Here is a 12,566-nt window from a genome sequence, read left to right as displayed (position 1 = left end):
AGGTGTAGAGTGATCCTCTTAAAATGCTGAGTCAAACCATCTCATTCCACTGCCCCAAACCCTCCAAGCTTGCCTTCTGGCTTACAGCAAAGCTTGAGCCATTACAGCCCTTGAAGCCCTGAGTGATCTGTCCCTTGACACTTCTCAGAACTCGATGCCTGTCTCATGGAGATCTCAGTGCATTGGCCTCTCTGCTGCTCTTCAAACCCAGCACTGTCCCACTTCTGAGCCTTCCCCTGGAATGCTATTCCCAGCACCACACACATGCACCCAACACGGCTCGCTTTCTCATTTCCTTCGGGCAACCTCCCAAAGCCGTCTGCTCAATGAGACTTTCCCTCACCACCCCGTGTAAACACACGCACGTGCACTCTGCACGTGTGAATCCACGCACACGCACACAAGGCCGCCTGGCCCCAGCACTCTTTATTTTTCTCCATAGCATGTCTCCACCTGACATGCTGCTGCCTTGTTTATGTGTATGATTTCGAAAAATTAAGCTCCGTGACAACAGGGACTTTATATGTATTTGCTCCCCTGTTGTATCTCCAGCACCTCAAATAGAGCCCATTCTAGGGTCTCCCAGTCCTTATGTGTTCACTGAACATGTGACCAGACCTATTTTCTATTTCATTAAGCGTCAACTCTGTCCCCAGATCGTCATGTTGAGCAGAAACTAACTCAGAGAAGTGATTTTCCCAAAGCTGTAATGCAACCAGAATGGATTCCTATTCAGTTCCTTCTTGCCCACATCATTGCCACAATAGGTCAGAACCTGACGGTGTGGTTTAAAGAAGCAGCAGAGGAATTGCTCTATCGAGAGCCCCAGGCAGCAACCTCTCCTCAGCAGGGGAAGGCCGTGGCTGAGATTGTCTCACAGCCAAGGAGGGAGAAATCCAGCAGGACATTTAGAGAGAAAAGCACCATAAATATCAGTCAATTCAGAGACAGAGCATGGCGTGTGTCCAACCAAAGTCACTTGTCCAGGGGCTTTCCACACATGTGGTCCCTCAGAGAGAAGCCTCCCAGTTTTGGACCGAGGCCCTCCCACTGCACCACACCACAACTGAGAACCATCGTTTTTCAGGGCTGGATGGGAAGTGAGCAAAATTAGTGACCTCTCAGGCCTTCCATTTACATATATTAACTTTAAAAGGGAAGTGAGAAGGAGAGAAAGAGAAACAGACACAGAGAGTGAGACAGAGGCAGAGGTACAGAGAGAGGCAGAGACAGAGACAGAGACAGAGAGAGATAATTTTCCAGGTACGGTAGAAGCATCATAAACTAAAGTCACCTAGTTGTGGGTTCAAGAATTTCTCCAAAAAGAAGTATATGTATTTCCTGACAATCAAGTCCTTCTAGGCAGTTAGCAGAGGAGAGGGGGGAGCAGGCCTCAGGTGTATGAAAGAAGTTTGGTCTACACAGCACACCCAGCTCAGCCAAGGCTTAGGACCGCACTCCCTCTGGGCACCCTTCAGGGGAGCATCAGAGTTAAGTTTGTAAAAGCATCGATCTCTCCCCAAAAGCCCAGTCCTAAGGCAGCAAAGAACTTTCAAGTGAGTGCCACAAGGGGCTGGCTCCAGGACAGGCTACAAACTGCACGAGGGCCCGGCTTATTCCCTGTGTTGCCCCTGCGTCTCCAGCACCACATCCACAGTGCGTAGTGCTGGAACCCAGTCGCTGCACAATTAAGACTTCTCGATCAAGACATCAATTTATATAACTGCCAGGAAGTTCTAAGAAGGGCACTGAGGTCACGACCAGGCCCAGTGTGAGAGACAGTTACACTCAGTTAATAGACGTCTTATTAATCTACTTGTCATCCTTAGAATGGTACTTACTTAGACGATCAAATAGTGAAAAAACTGAAAACACCATGTCCTTCAAGAAAGATGGGATAACAAGGAAGGACATAATCTCCGAGTCAGAATCTCTGCAGGCGTCTCATGGAACAGCGAAAGCAGGCTTATCCTATTGGGTGACAGAAGGTAGAACTGGGAGCCCATGGTGAAATCTACATGGGGCAAACAGTACCCAAATAAGAAAAGGACTTATGACCGAAACCATCCAGGGAACGAGTAGGCCGTCAGAGAAGCAGTGAACTCCTGGTACTGGAGAGGTCCTAGGTCTTAAGGTTCACACACTAAATAAAGTAGTGTTATAAAGTCCCTTCCAGCCCCAAAATGGACTTATTCTGCCCCTCCGGCTCAGTCAGTTGCCGCATACAAGCTTTCCAAATGCTTCTGCTCCAGTCACCAACCTGGGTCTCAAATGCAGCAAAAGGAAAGGGCATCATGACAGAGTTAAGACACCAGGAAACACAGATGTTATTTGAAGAAGGCAGCCCCTTGGGGAGACAGGAGATAAACACAGTGTTGACTGTCCCTCTGATTAAACAGAGCACTTCCTCCAGGGAACACAGGGCAGAAGGAACCACACTTGCCAGTTGGCAAAACCTTAACTCTCTTAAAAATTCTAGGTTTAACGAGTTTCTTGGAAGCAAGCTTCTTACAGAAAAAGAAACCTGTAACCCCAACCATGACCCACAGGCAGAAAATTTCACTGTCCCCCCCGGCCCCCCTAACACACACTGGGATATTTGCTGCAAGAGATTGTTCAGGGTCAAATTCCACTTTCTAACTTTACTTAGGAAGTCACAGGGGGCTTGCACAAAGAGGCAATCTCTAGAAAGGAGATCTGAAGTGTAAACTGGGATATGATGTTATCATTCAGCCTCCAGGATCACTCATCCCTTAACCCTTTATTTCCGCTTAATCTGAATGCCAGAGCATTCAAGTAGAATGTACGTGACTTCATGTACATCAAATAATATGTGTTTTTAATGCTAAGGCTTGAAACCACCAGACACAGAGTCAGGACCAAATGGTGGCTGTGTTGGAGGCAGGAACCATCTCTTAGCGAACTCTGTATCGGCAGCACCTGGTGGGGAAGACAGCACTACGCTAAATCAGTGAATGAATCAATGGACCGATTGATGGCTTCAAGCTTTGGCTCGGCTATGGAACTAGCAGTGTGACCTTGGTTGGGTTGCAGAACTTCTCAGAGTTTTAGATGTTTTCATCTATAATTCAGAAATACTAATAACCACCTTGTATGATCTCAATAAACGCAGTAATGTGTATAAAGTGTCCCAGAAAGTGTCTTGCTTATAGTAGGTGCTCAGTAAATTATGTCCCTTCTACTCCCTAGAACCATCCATCACACAAAGGAAACGATCAATACACATTTGCCTGGCTGATCAATACTTGGAACTAACATGAATGAAATCAGTTAATTGAGGAGGAAGCACAGACAGGCGCAGTCATGTGCGTTGGCTCAGGTAGCTGCTCCGTGAAAGAGGTGGGGGCAGAAGGAGAGAAGTAAATCCAACATTTAAATATATCTCTGCTGTGAGAGGCAGCCTCCACTCGTATTTGTCTTTCATTTACACTGTGATTCTCTCTTGGGCATTTCGGCTCCTAAAGGCAAAGTTTCCAGATCTTCTGGAGGATTCATAGAAGATGCACGTCTCTAAAAGCTTTTCATTAGTAAAGCTGGACATACAGATGTGAGCAACTGTACTCAAAGCCATATATCCTTAAAGGACCCACATAATAAAGTCCTACTGTGTCTAGTCCCCCTTCCCTACCCCCAATAACTTATTTCCGCAGATGAATGTGTGTTTGATGCTGTGATCAGGAAGCGAGATCAGGTCATCCAACATGCCTCTTCACTGCCTTAGCTGCAGAGACAGCAAGGGGAAACTCATTACCCACTTATATCAATCATCATCGTGGCCCTGGTCTGTGGCAAATCTATTCCTTCTTGTTTCTTCCACCGGTTTCTGTTCTCTTTTTCATCCCAACTGTCTGATTTTGCTTTCCGTTTAATCCATAAATATTTCTGGAAAAAAAGGGAAGTGAGAAGAACACCAAAGATATAAAATGGCACACAGATTCCCAATTTGGACTTTCCTGGTCTGAAAACAGACCTGACTTCTATCCCTCAGCTTCACCATCTTTAAATGAGTGATTTTGCTAAAACAACAAGAGCATGGAACCCCTACAATAAGCACCAGCTGAATGCCAGGCACCGTTGGAAGTGCCTCCCGCGTCAGAAACTCACGCGATCTTCCCCTATATTCTGTGAGGTAAGGAATATCATTGTACCCATTATACACAGGAGGAAACTGAGGTATGGGAAGGTTGGGGAACTTCAAAACCACACTATTGTGTTTTATGTAATACGATTCGAATTATAATGGAATGCTTTAATTTAGAACCTCATCATGTGGAACCCAGAAAGATGGCTGTGAGTATAATTGATACACTAGAAACACTGATAAGGGAGCGAGCCACATGGTAGAGGCACCAACTGTCATGATAAGGAGTAAATTCCATGTTCATTCTACCATTCAAATTCCACTCTCAGGAACTGCAGAACCTGATGGCAGAAACTATGAAAGCCAAGAGGTTATTTATTGTTGTAACTGGGTTGGAAGGAGAAAAGACCCATAAGGTAAAAGGGCACACAGCCTAATGTTTTCTCTGCCTGCAAGGCAGACACATCACTCCGCAATCTCTTTCTGGCCTCATGCCTCTCCGCAGAGGAGAATTGAGAGCAGGACGTGATGAGGGAAAACCACGGGCTTCTGGGTGACTCACACTGTGTTCAGGCGAGCAGGTCCTGCCCAGCTGGCTCTGACAGGGAGGGGGTTGCTCTCACCTGCAGCTTGGAAATCTACGGTCAACAGAAGGGACTACCCTGCTGTTTTGCGTTTCAGAGTCTCCAGAATCCCAGGGGCCATTCCAGGCTGCTTTGCTTTCTCACCAAAACTCGAAAAGAACCCCCCTCCAAGTCCTAGAATCCCTTTGCCATCAGGGTTTCAGAAAGAGCTACAGTCAATTGAAATGCTTCTTCTTCAGGGTGTGCGTGGAAGTCACCACTTCTCCCAACCTTTAATGACATCATCTGTGCGGCCACCCCGAGGGAGCGGAGCCCAGATACACAGAAGTGCCCTTGAAATGGCAAAGCAGGACCAGGAGGTGAAACCTGTCCACTCCCAAGAGAGCCTCCTGCCGGCCCGACAGTACGGAAATTACGCTGGACCTGCTGGCCTCCTCCCAGGTGCCCCTGCTGCCTGCTCAAGTCTGCTAACTGCTTGCCTTCCTTGCTGTGTCTGACTCTGACACCTTCTACCCCAACGCCTGATCATCAACCAAAGTTTTAGTACTCTTTGGTGCCTGTTTCCTGGACTGGCAATGACATTTGACTTTTTCTGTAACGAGCCCAGTCCATTACAGGTCTTGTTTGAACAGATCCCAATACCAGGGTACATGCACAGCCTGGTAGGCTTTAAGCTACACTGGACAGGCTTCCATAGAAGGTTCATGGAAAGAAAAACATCATAGAGTAACCACAGGTAGGCTTCTTCAGATAGGATGTTACCTTCTGCACCTAGACCTTTAGTATGGCACAGAGCAACCCTTAAGTGCAAAGAGGCCCAGAGTGGGAAACAGCTTGCTAAGTAAGATGGCCTCAGGGGACATTTGCCCTCCCTGGTCCCTGATGTCAGTGCAGCTGCAGGGAGCAGGTTCTCCTGCAAGCATGCCTCTCAGTCTCTCCACTTCTCTTTCCTCAGAGCCTGGGAAGCCACTCTGATCTAACACAAGGACATTTTCAGAGTGGGCGGTGGGACATACCTAGGGACCCTCAACCAATGAAGGACAGGAACACTGGATGAATGCCCCGGTCCTCTCCTTTCACAGAAGGAGGCACGTTCAGTATGCCTTCTCATGGGGCCCCAGTGGGACTAATCCACAGTTGTCCTCTGCAGGAACTGAACAGCAAAGCTCATGCTGGCTGTCCCTTCCTCCCTGTCTCAACCTGCTCTCACCCCTACTCCTGCATCTGGGAATCATCTCGCAAGCTCTTGCCTCAGGCTCTACTTTAGGCCTGATGAGCTGAGGCTATAGTTATAGTGAGAATCAGGAGTATTGTCTAGGATCGAGTCAGTAAGGTCAGTATGAGCCAGACAGCGAACAGGCCATGGAAAAACTTTAGATTTCAGATTCCATTGCCTGGGTAGTTAAGATGATGGAGCCCAGCCTAGGAATCCAGCCAGCGGGACTTTGGGGCAGGGGGCAGTAATGACTGGGAATCTGGCCTCACCAGGGCTAGATGGAGTCGCTGGGCCTCTGCTGAGCTGGCTGAGATTCAGAGAAAGAATTGGAATGGCTAGGGACACTGATGCAAAAAGCCGCTCACCAAAATGGGGCCACAGGGAAGCCACAAGGTCAAGGTCTGACTCAACCCTTCTGCCAGGGCCCAGAACTCATCTCTAGCACATTGGATTTGGCATGAAAATAACCACAGCTTTCCTGAGTGTGCCTATTTTCAGCCTGCTCAACAGTTTTCATAATGAGCTCATTTGGTTCTTAAAACAACCATATAAGTCATTCTCCCCATTTTATAGATGAGGAAAGTGAGCCCACTATGCACTTGAACCAAGACTTGAATCCAGAGTTCTTGGGATTTCAAGCTGCAGTCTCTGGCCAACCAACTACCCTGCCAGGATCCAATGGAGCTGCAGTCCAGGTTCAAGGTCAACAACTGACCTTGCCGATATAAACTTGAGAACTGCAGTCAGGACGAGCTGGGAGAGGTAGAAGCTGATTCTCAGTGTCAAAATGCACACACGGCATGGGTTCACCAGCATTGCCTAGGGACAGATGCTGCCTATGTCTTAGACTCACAGTGACAGTGACCGTGTCCTATGAGGTCACATTGCAATTGTCCATCCATTCATGTACAATGTTTCTCAGATATGTCATCTACTTTTAGGGCCTGAAGGAAAAGACTCCAGGTTGGGGTGGGCAGGATTCTTGTCATTTAGAAAAGAACCCACAGCCAGGCTTCTATCTGCAAGCCACACTCCCATTTATAAAACATATTCTAGTCCTTGAAATCATGATGCTGAGGATGAGTAGAGAAAGCCATATGACTCCCATTCCAGAGAGGAGTAACAGGATCAGAGATGTTTAAAGGCAGGACAGTGAGGAGCCAGGAATTCCACGGAGCCAGGAATGCCCAAGCTCTGACCTCGAGTTGCCTTGCCTCACCACCAGCTCCCTATTCACCTCGGACACTGACTTTGCAGGCTGTGTGTTGCAGAGGAGAGGGTTCAAAGGTGGAAGGAGCCTAATCCCCTGAACCACCCCACAGAGCAGAGATCAAACCCACAAGTAGCACTGTTCTGTGACATGAGCAAGTAATATATTTTTATAGCATTTTGCCACGGATTGCATGAAGTTGTTTGTTATAGCAATTAGCCAACCTTGGCTAATACAGGTCCTCTGTGGTCAAAGTGGTTTTCTCTCTGACATCAGTCCAGTGGATTCAGCATCATTTGGAGCTTCCATCTGGTGCTTTTCAAGCTGGTCTTCACTGACTGCTCATTCCTTGGTTTCTGTGATGTCTATTCTTGATGTCAATTCCAAGGGCCCCATTGCCCTTGAAACCAGTGAGGCAGCAAAGCCACACATGACCCAGCTCTCCTTCCTGGTGGAGAAGAGCCAGCCTCATCAGATAATCCAAAAGCCAGATCAAAGGGCACCAGACCCAGTCACAGAAGACCTGACACTGACCTTAGCTTGACTTCTAATTCGCTGTGTCACCTTGAGCACATTTCCTCAGTTTTTGGTCTCGCTTTCCCATCTCTAGAACTGTGGGGTTTCCCTCAGTGATACCAAAGCAACTGCTAATGCTTTAGGATTCTAACATGTAGATTCAAGACCCGAGAGAGAAAGGTAAAGGTTAATTACTCAAAGCTGTGGGATAATTAATGAAGGTGATTTCCCCCAGACTCTAAGGGAAAAAAGATTTTGTTGAAAAGGAGAGAATTGTTGAGGCTGATGTTATGTTTAGGAAGGCAAGCCATCAGGCCGTTTCCATTTTGAGTCAATCCCACTGTTTGAGAGGTAACAGAAGAGAAGGGAGAGGCCACAGGCTCTGATTTGGAAAGACCTCTGTTCAAATCTCGCCATTACTCCTAATGACCGTGTGTTTGCAGGAAGTCACGTCTCTAGCCCTCCATGTTATCACTGGTAAAGCGGCACCTGTCAGAAAGCTATGGTAATCAAATGAGACAGTGCAAGTAACACACATTGTAAGTTGTAACAGGGAGTTCCCTTTACTGTCCTCATGCTAGGGCGAGGGGGAAGCAGGGGGAGGGATGGAAGCATTTCCTTCATTGTGCAGCTAATCATTTATCTCAACATTGTGTGTTAGGTGCTCACAACACACAGATGAATAAAACATAGCCCTTGACCTCAAGGTTTCAACGTCTCGGTGGAAAGACAGACGCATGCACAAGTTACTGATCCCCTAATATGATAACTATCTCACACACGTATAAAGAAGCCAGCACCACCCCTTCTAGAAGACGCCCTAGAGAGACATACATGGGTGCCCATTGAAACATGTACAGGAATGCCCACTGAAATTCTGGCTACAAATTTAAAAAGTAGAAAAATATTGAATGTCCATCAATAAGAGAGCAAATAAAATATAGCACATAAATAACTAGAATTATTAACATGTAGCCTCATTAAGATTGCATGAAAATTCAGTTATCAGATTATATGTACAGTTAGGTACCATTTGATTAGATTTTAAAACCACACACCAAATGTTCTGTGTTTTTCACGGAAGTGTGCAGTTGTATGTATTTTTTTTAATTTTTTAAATTCATTTTGAGAGAGAGACAGGCAGTGAGAAGGGACAGAGAGAGAATATCAAGCAAGCTCCATGCTGTCAGCACAGACCCTGACTCAGGGGCTCAAATCCACAAACCGTGAGATCATTACCTGAGCCAAAATCAAGAGTCGACACTCAACCGACGGAGCCACATAGGTGCCCCAATGTATATAAGTATTTTTTTAATGTTTATTTATTTTTTAGAGAGAGACAGAGACAGAGACAGAGACAGAGTGTGAGCCAAGAAGGGGCAGAGAGAGAGAGGGAGACACAGAATCTGAAGCAGGCTCCAGGCTCTGAGCTGTCATGTCAGCACAGAGCCCAATGCAGGGCTCGAACCCACAAACCGTGAGATCATGACCTGAGTCGAAGTCCGACATTTAACCGACTGAGCCACCCAGGGGCCCCAAGTAGTTTTTAAATGGACTAGAAGAATCCACATCAAACTCATGAGCCTGGTGGCTTGTGGGAAAAGTAGGCAGGAAATGGGTCTAGGGCTAATGCTCAAAGGGGACAGTAATTTCATCTGTAATGTTTTGTTTATGTTTAAAAACTCTAGAAACCAGTATGATAAACCTTAGCATTTATTTTTTGCTTTGTTCATATGTGTGATATTATTCTTTATACCTTTCTGTATTTTTTAAATTTCTCAAAAGTAATCAAAATATAGCAATGGGTTGTACAAAGAACCATGAAAAAGTCCTTCCCTCAGTTAACCTAAGCTGACCTCAGAGTAAGTAAACGCTAGAAGGTAGTGGCCAGCAGACAAGATCAAGGCTGGTAGGAGTTGGCCAGTGGTGGCAGAGGGTCATGGAGAGTGTCAGTCAATCCTGTTGACACTGTCTGGGAGTCAGCATGAAACTTTGATTTGAAGAAATGAAGAGTTAGTTTTCACTCCTGGATTTACCACTTACTAATATAACAAGGTCGCACATGTAATCACGCATCGATTCTCAAATTAATTGCTGTCTCTAAAGAAACTAGTTCCTTATGCCAGTTAACAGATAAAAGGTGGACTTTAAATTCTATATAATTTATACTTCATTTCAGCCAATAGTTTAAACAGTCTCTTTAGGAACTTCTCAATACCTCCAAGAGAAAAAGATCCAATTTCTAAAGGACTGGTTTTCTGCCTGCCATCCCCCGACTCCTCTCCAAGATGGCACCTGGGTGTGGCTTATGCACCCTCATGGTGGAAGGGAAGCACTGGGGCCCAGAGCCCGTTTGATGCTGGTGTTAGAAGAAACACCCTTGATCTACCTAATTGCAGACTGACCTGCTGGTATTTGCATTTGAAGTCTGCAAGTGGTGAAACTTGAGGTTGGCTGGGTTGCTCTCTCTCTGTCTCTCTCTGCTCAGGCAAAGTCTGGGTGCTCCCTGGCTGATTCAGGCCCCCCTCCTCTAGACCTTTCTGAGGGCTGGCAGTGAATCCATTCAGCTTCAGTCCAAATAGTTTGTTATCTCTGCAGCCTTCCCTACAGAACCACCTTGATCCTGCTGTGATGGACCTTCTAACCAACACCCAGTTGTCTACAGTGCACAGGAACCAAACCCAGCTCCAGAGGGCTGAACCTCTAAGCTTCCCTGGGCCTCAAAGACACTACACTGCCATGTTTATTTTGATATGGCTTCCCTGGCATTAGTATGGTTTCTTGCAATGTGGCTCTGCCGTGTGGCTCCCCCAGCAGAGAGTGGAAACAAGAACTACCCTCTGTTCTGAATATTTCTTCTACTTATCTAAAGTGATTTTCTTCTCTTGGTCAAATGCTCCTGTAGGATGTTTCCAGTCCCCTCTCCTTCTTTCCTCCCAGTCTTCTTTCGATAAAACCCTCAGCTGGTGTGATAGTTAATTTTATGTGTCAAGTACCACAGGACTCAGATATTTGATCAAATATGTCTGGATGTTGCTGTGAAGGTACTTTTCAGATAAGATTAACATTTAGACTTTCACTAAAGCAGATTGCTCTCCATAATGTGGGTGGGCCATATCCAATCAGTTGAAAGCCTTAAGGAAAAGACCGACCTCCCTCAAGGAAAAACGAATTCTGCCAGCAGATGGCCTTCATACCCAAGCCTCAATGTCAACTCCTCCTGGGATTTCTAGCCTGCTGGTCATCCTCTTCTTCTCTATAAGGTCCAGTTTATAAGGCTGGGGTCTTACTAAGGAGGTCAAGTGCCTGTCTTCGGGATAATGAATTTGAAGGAGGTAGGAGGCTGCAAGGAAACCATGGCTAAAGGGGAGAAACTTACATTTGTTACTATAAATTTTTATCATCATTACCATGTGTGACCTTGGACAAGTCTCTTGACATCTTGAGCTTCTGTCTCACAAAGTTACTCAACTAATCAAGACATTATTATCACTAGTAGTCACAGTAAAGTTTAATTAAGATTGTGAGTGTTGGAATTTGAGGTTTTGCAGGGGTGAGGGTCAGGTAACGAAGTCAGTGTTCATGGGCCACAGTTAGGGTTTTATGGAGTGGATGTGCATAAGGTAAGTTTTAGATGACCAAATCAAGGCTGGGTTATAAAATCCAGGTGGAGGGTAGAGCTGGGACTACCATGTGGTCAGCTATGACAGGACCAGTGATGTGGGGGCAGTGGGATCACAGTCGAGCAACAGAGAGTAATACCAGCTACTTCTTCCACAGTTCTTGTCCCGAATGATGTGATCATAGCAAATTTGTCTTTGATTAAAAAAAAAAATCCATGCTGGAGCCAGCTTTACCTTCTGCCCTGCCAGGTAAGAAGCAAACCTTCTAGCAACCTCACCCTTGGAGTCTGAGAAGGACGGGAAATTCCCCTGGAAGCCCAGAAAGAACGGAGGCCAAACTCTGGGCTTTTTCTGAGCAAACATTTTGAGAGAAACCAAAGTGATGATGATGTGGAAGAGCAAGCGGGGCTGTCCCCTCAAACAGCAGCAAGGCTGGTGAAAACACAGGGATTAGTACCGATGAATCATTGCCAGTCCTCTCCCTGATAGCGCTTGCTCATGGCAACCCAATAAATACCGGATCTCCGAAAGCGCTGACAAGTTACCCACCGTGCCTGGGAGTTAGATGGTTTTTGAAATTGGTGGGAGGAGAAAGCGAGGAGCGGAGACACGGGGGCGTGCCCCCCTTCCAGAATTCGCGTTCTTCCTTTTGGTAAGATGGTTTCCTACTCTTTCCGAAGTGTGGGTGATTCTAGAATCTAGATGAATGGTGCCCAATCCCAACCTTCTGTTCTTCCATTGAGGGGGTGGGAATTCACGTCCTTCTGTGACTCTGGCCCTTTGAAGCAAGGAGGAGATGCTTGGAGGCAGGTTTCCTTGCTTTGGGTTATTAACAGCGAGGGCAGACTAAAGGTCTTTGGAGCACTGCTTCAGACAGAGTCTAAAGTGAGCCACGCTTTAAAAGAGGCAATATTCCACTCAATGTCTTGATGGTGCTGGTAGATACACAGACCTATACATGTGCAAAATGTGTAGAACTAAACACACACACACACACACACACACAGATAAGTACAAGTAAAATTGAAGAAATCTAAATAACATCAGTGGATTGTTTCTATCTCAACATCTTGGTCTCAGTATTCTATCTTACTGTAGCTTTGGAAAATATTACCACTGAGGGAAATTGGGTAAAGAGTACACAGAACCTCTATTATTTCTTTTAAGAACAAAAACAGGTTAATTGAGATATGATTCACCTCCCATACAATTTCCTCATGTCAAGTGTCCAGTTCAGTGGCTTTTAGTACATTCCCCAAATGGGCCGTTCATCACCATCATTTTAAAACACTTTAATTATCACAAGAAAGAAACT

Source organism: Prionailurus bengalensis, chromosome D4 (genome assembly GCF_016509475.1).
Source record: "Prionailurus bengalensis isolate Pbe53 chromosome D4, Fcat_Pben_1.1_paternal_pri, whole genome shotgun sequence".
Taxonomy (NCBI): domain Eukaryota; kingdom Metazoa; phylum Chordata; class Mammalia; order Carnivora; family Felidae; genus Prionailurus; species Prionailurus bengalensis.
This window is presented reverse-complemented; position numbering follows the sequence as displayed.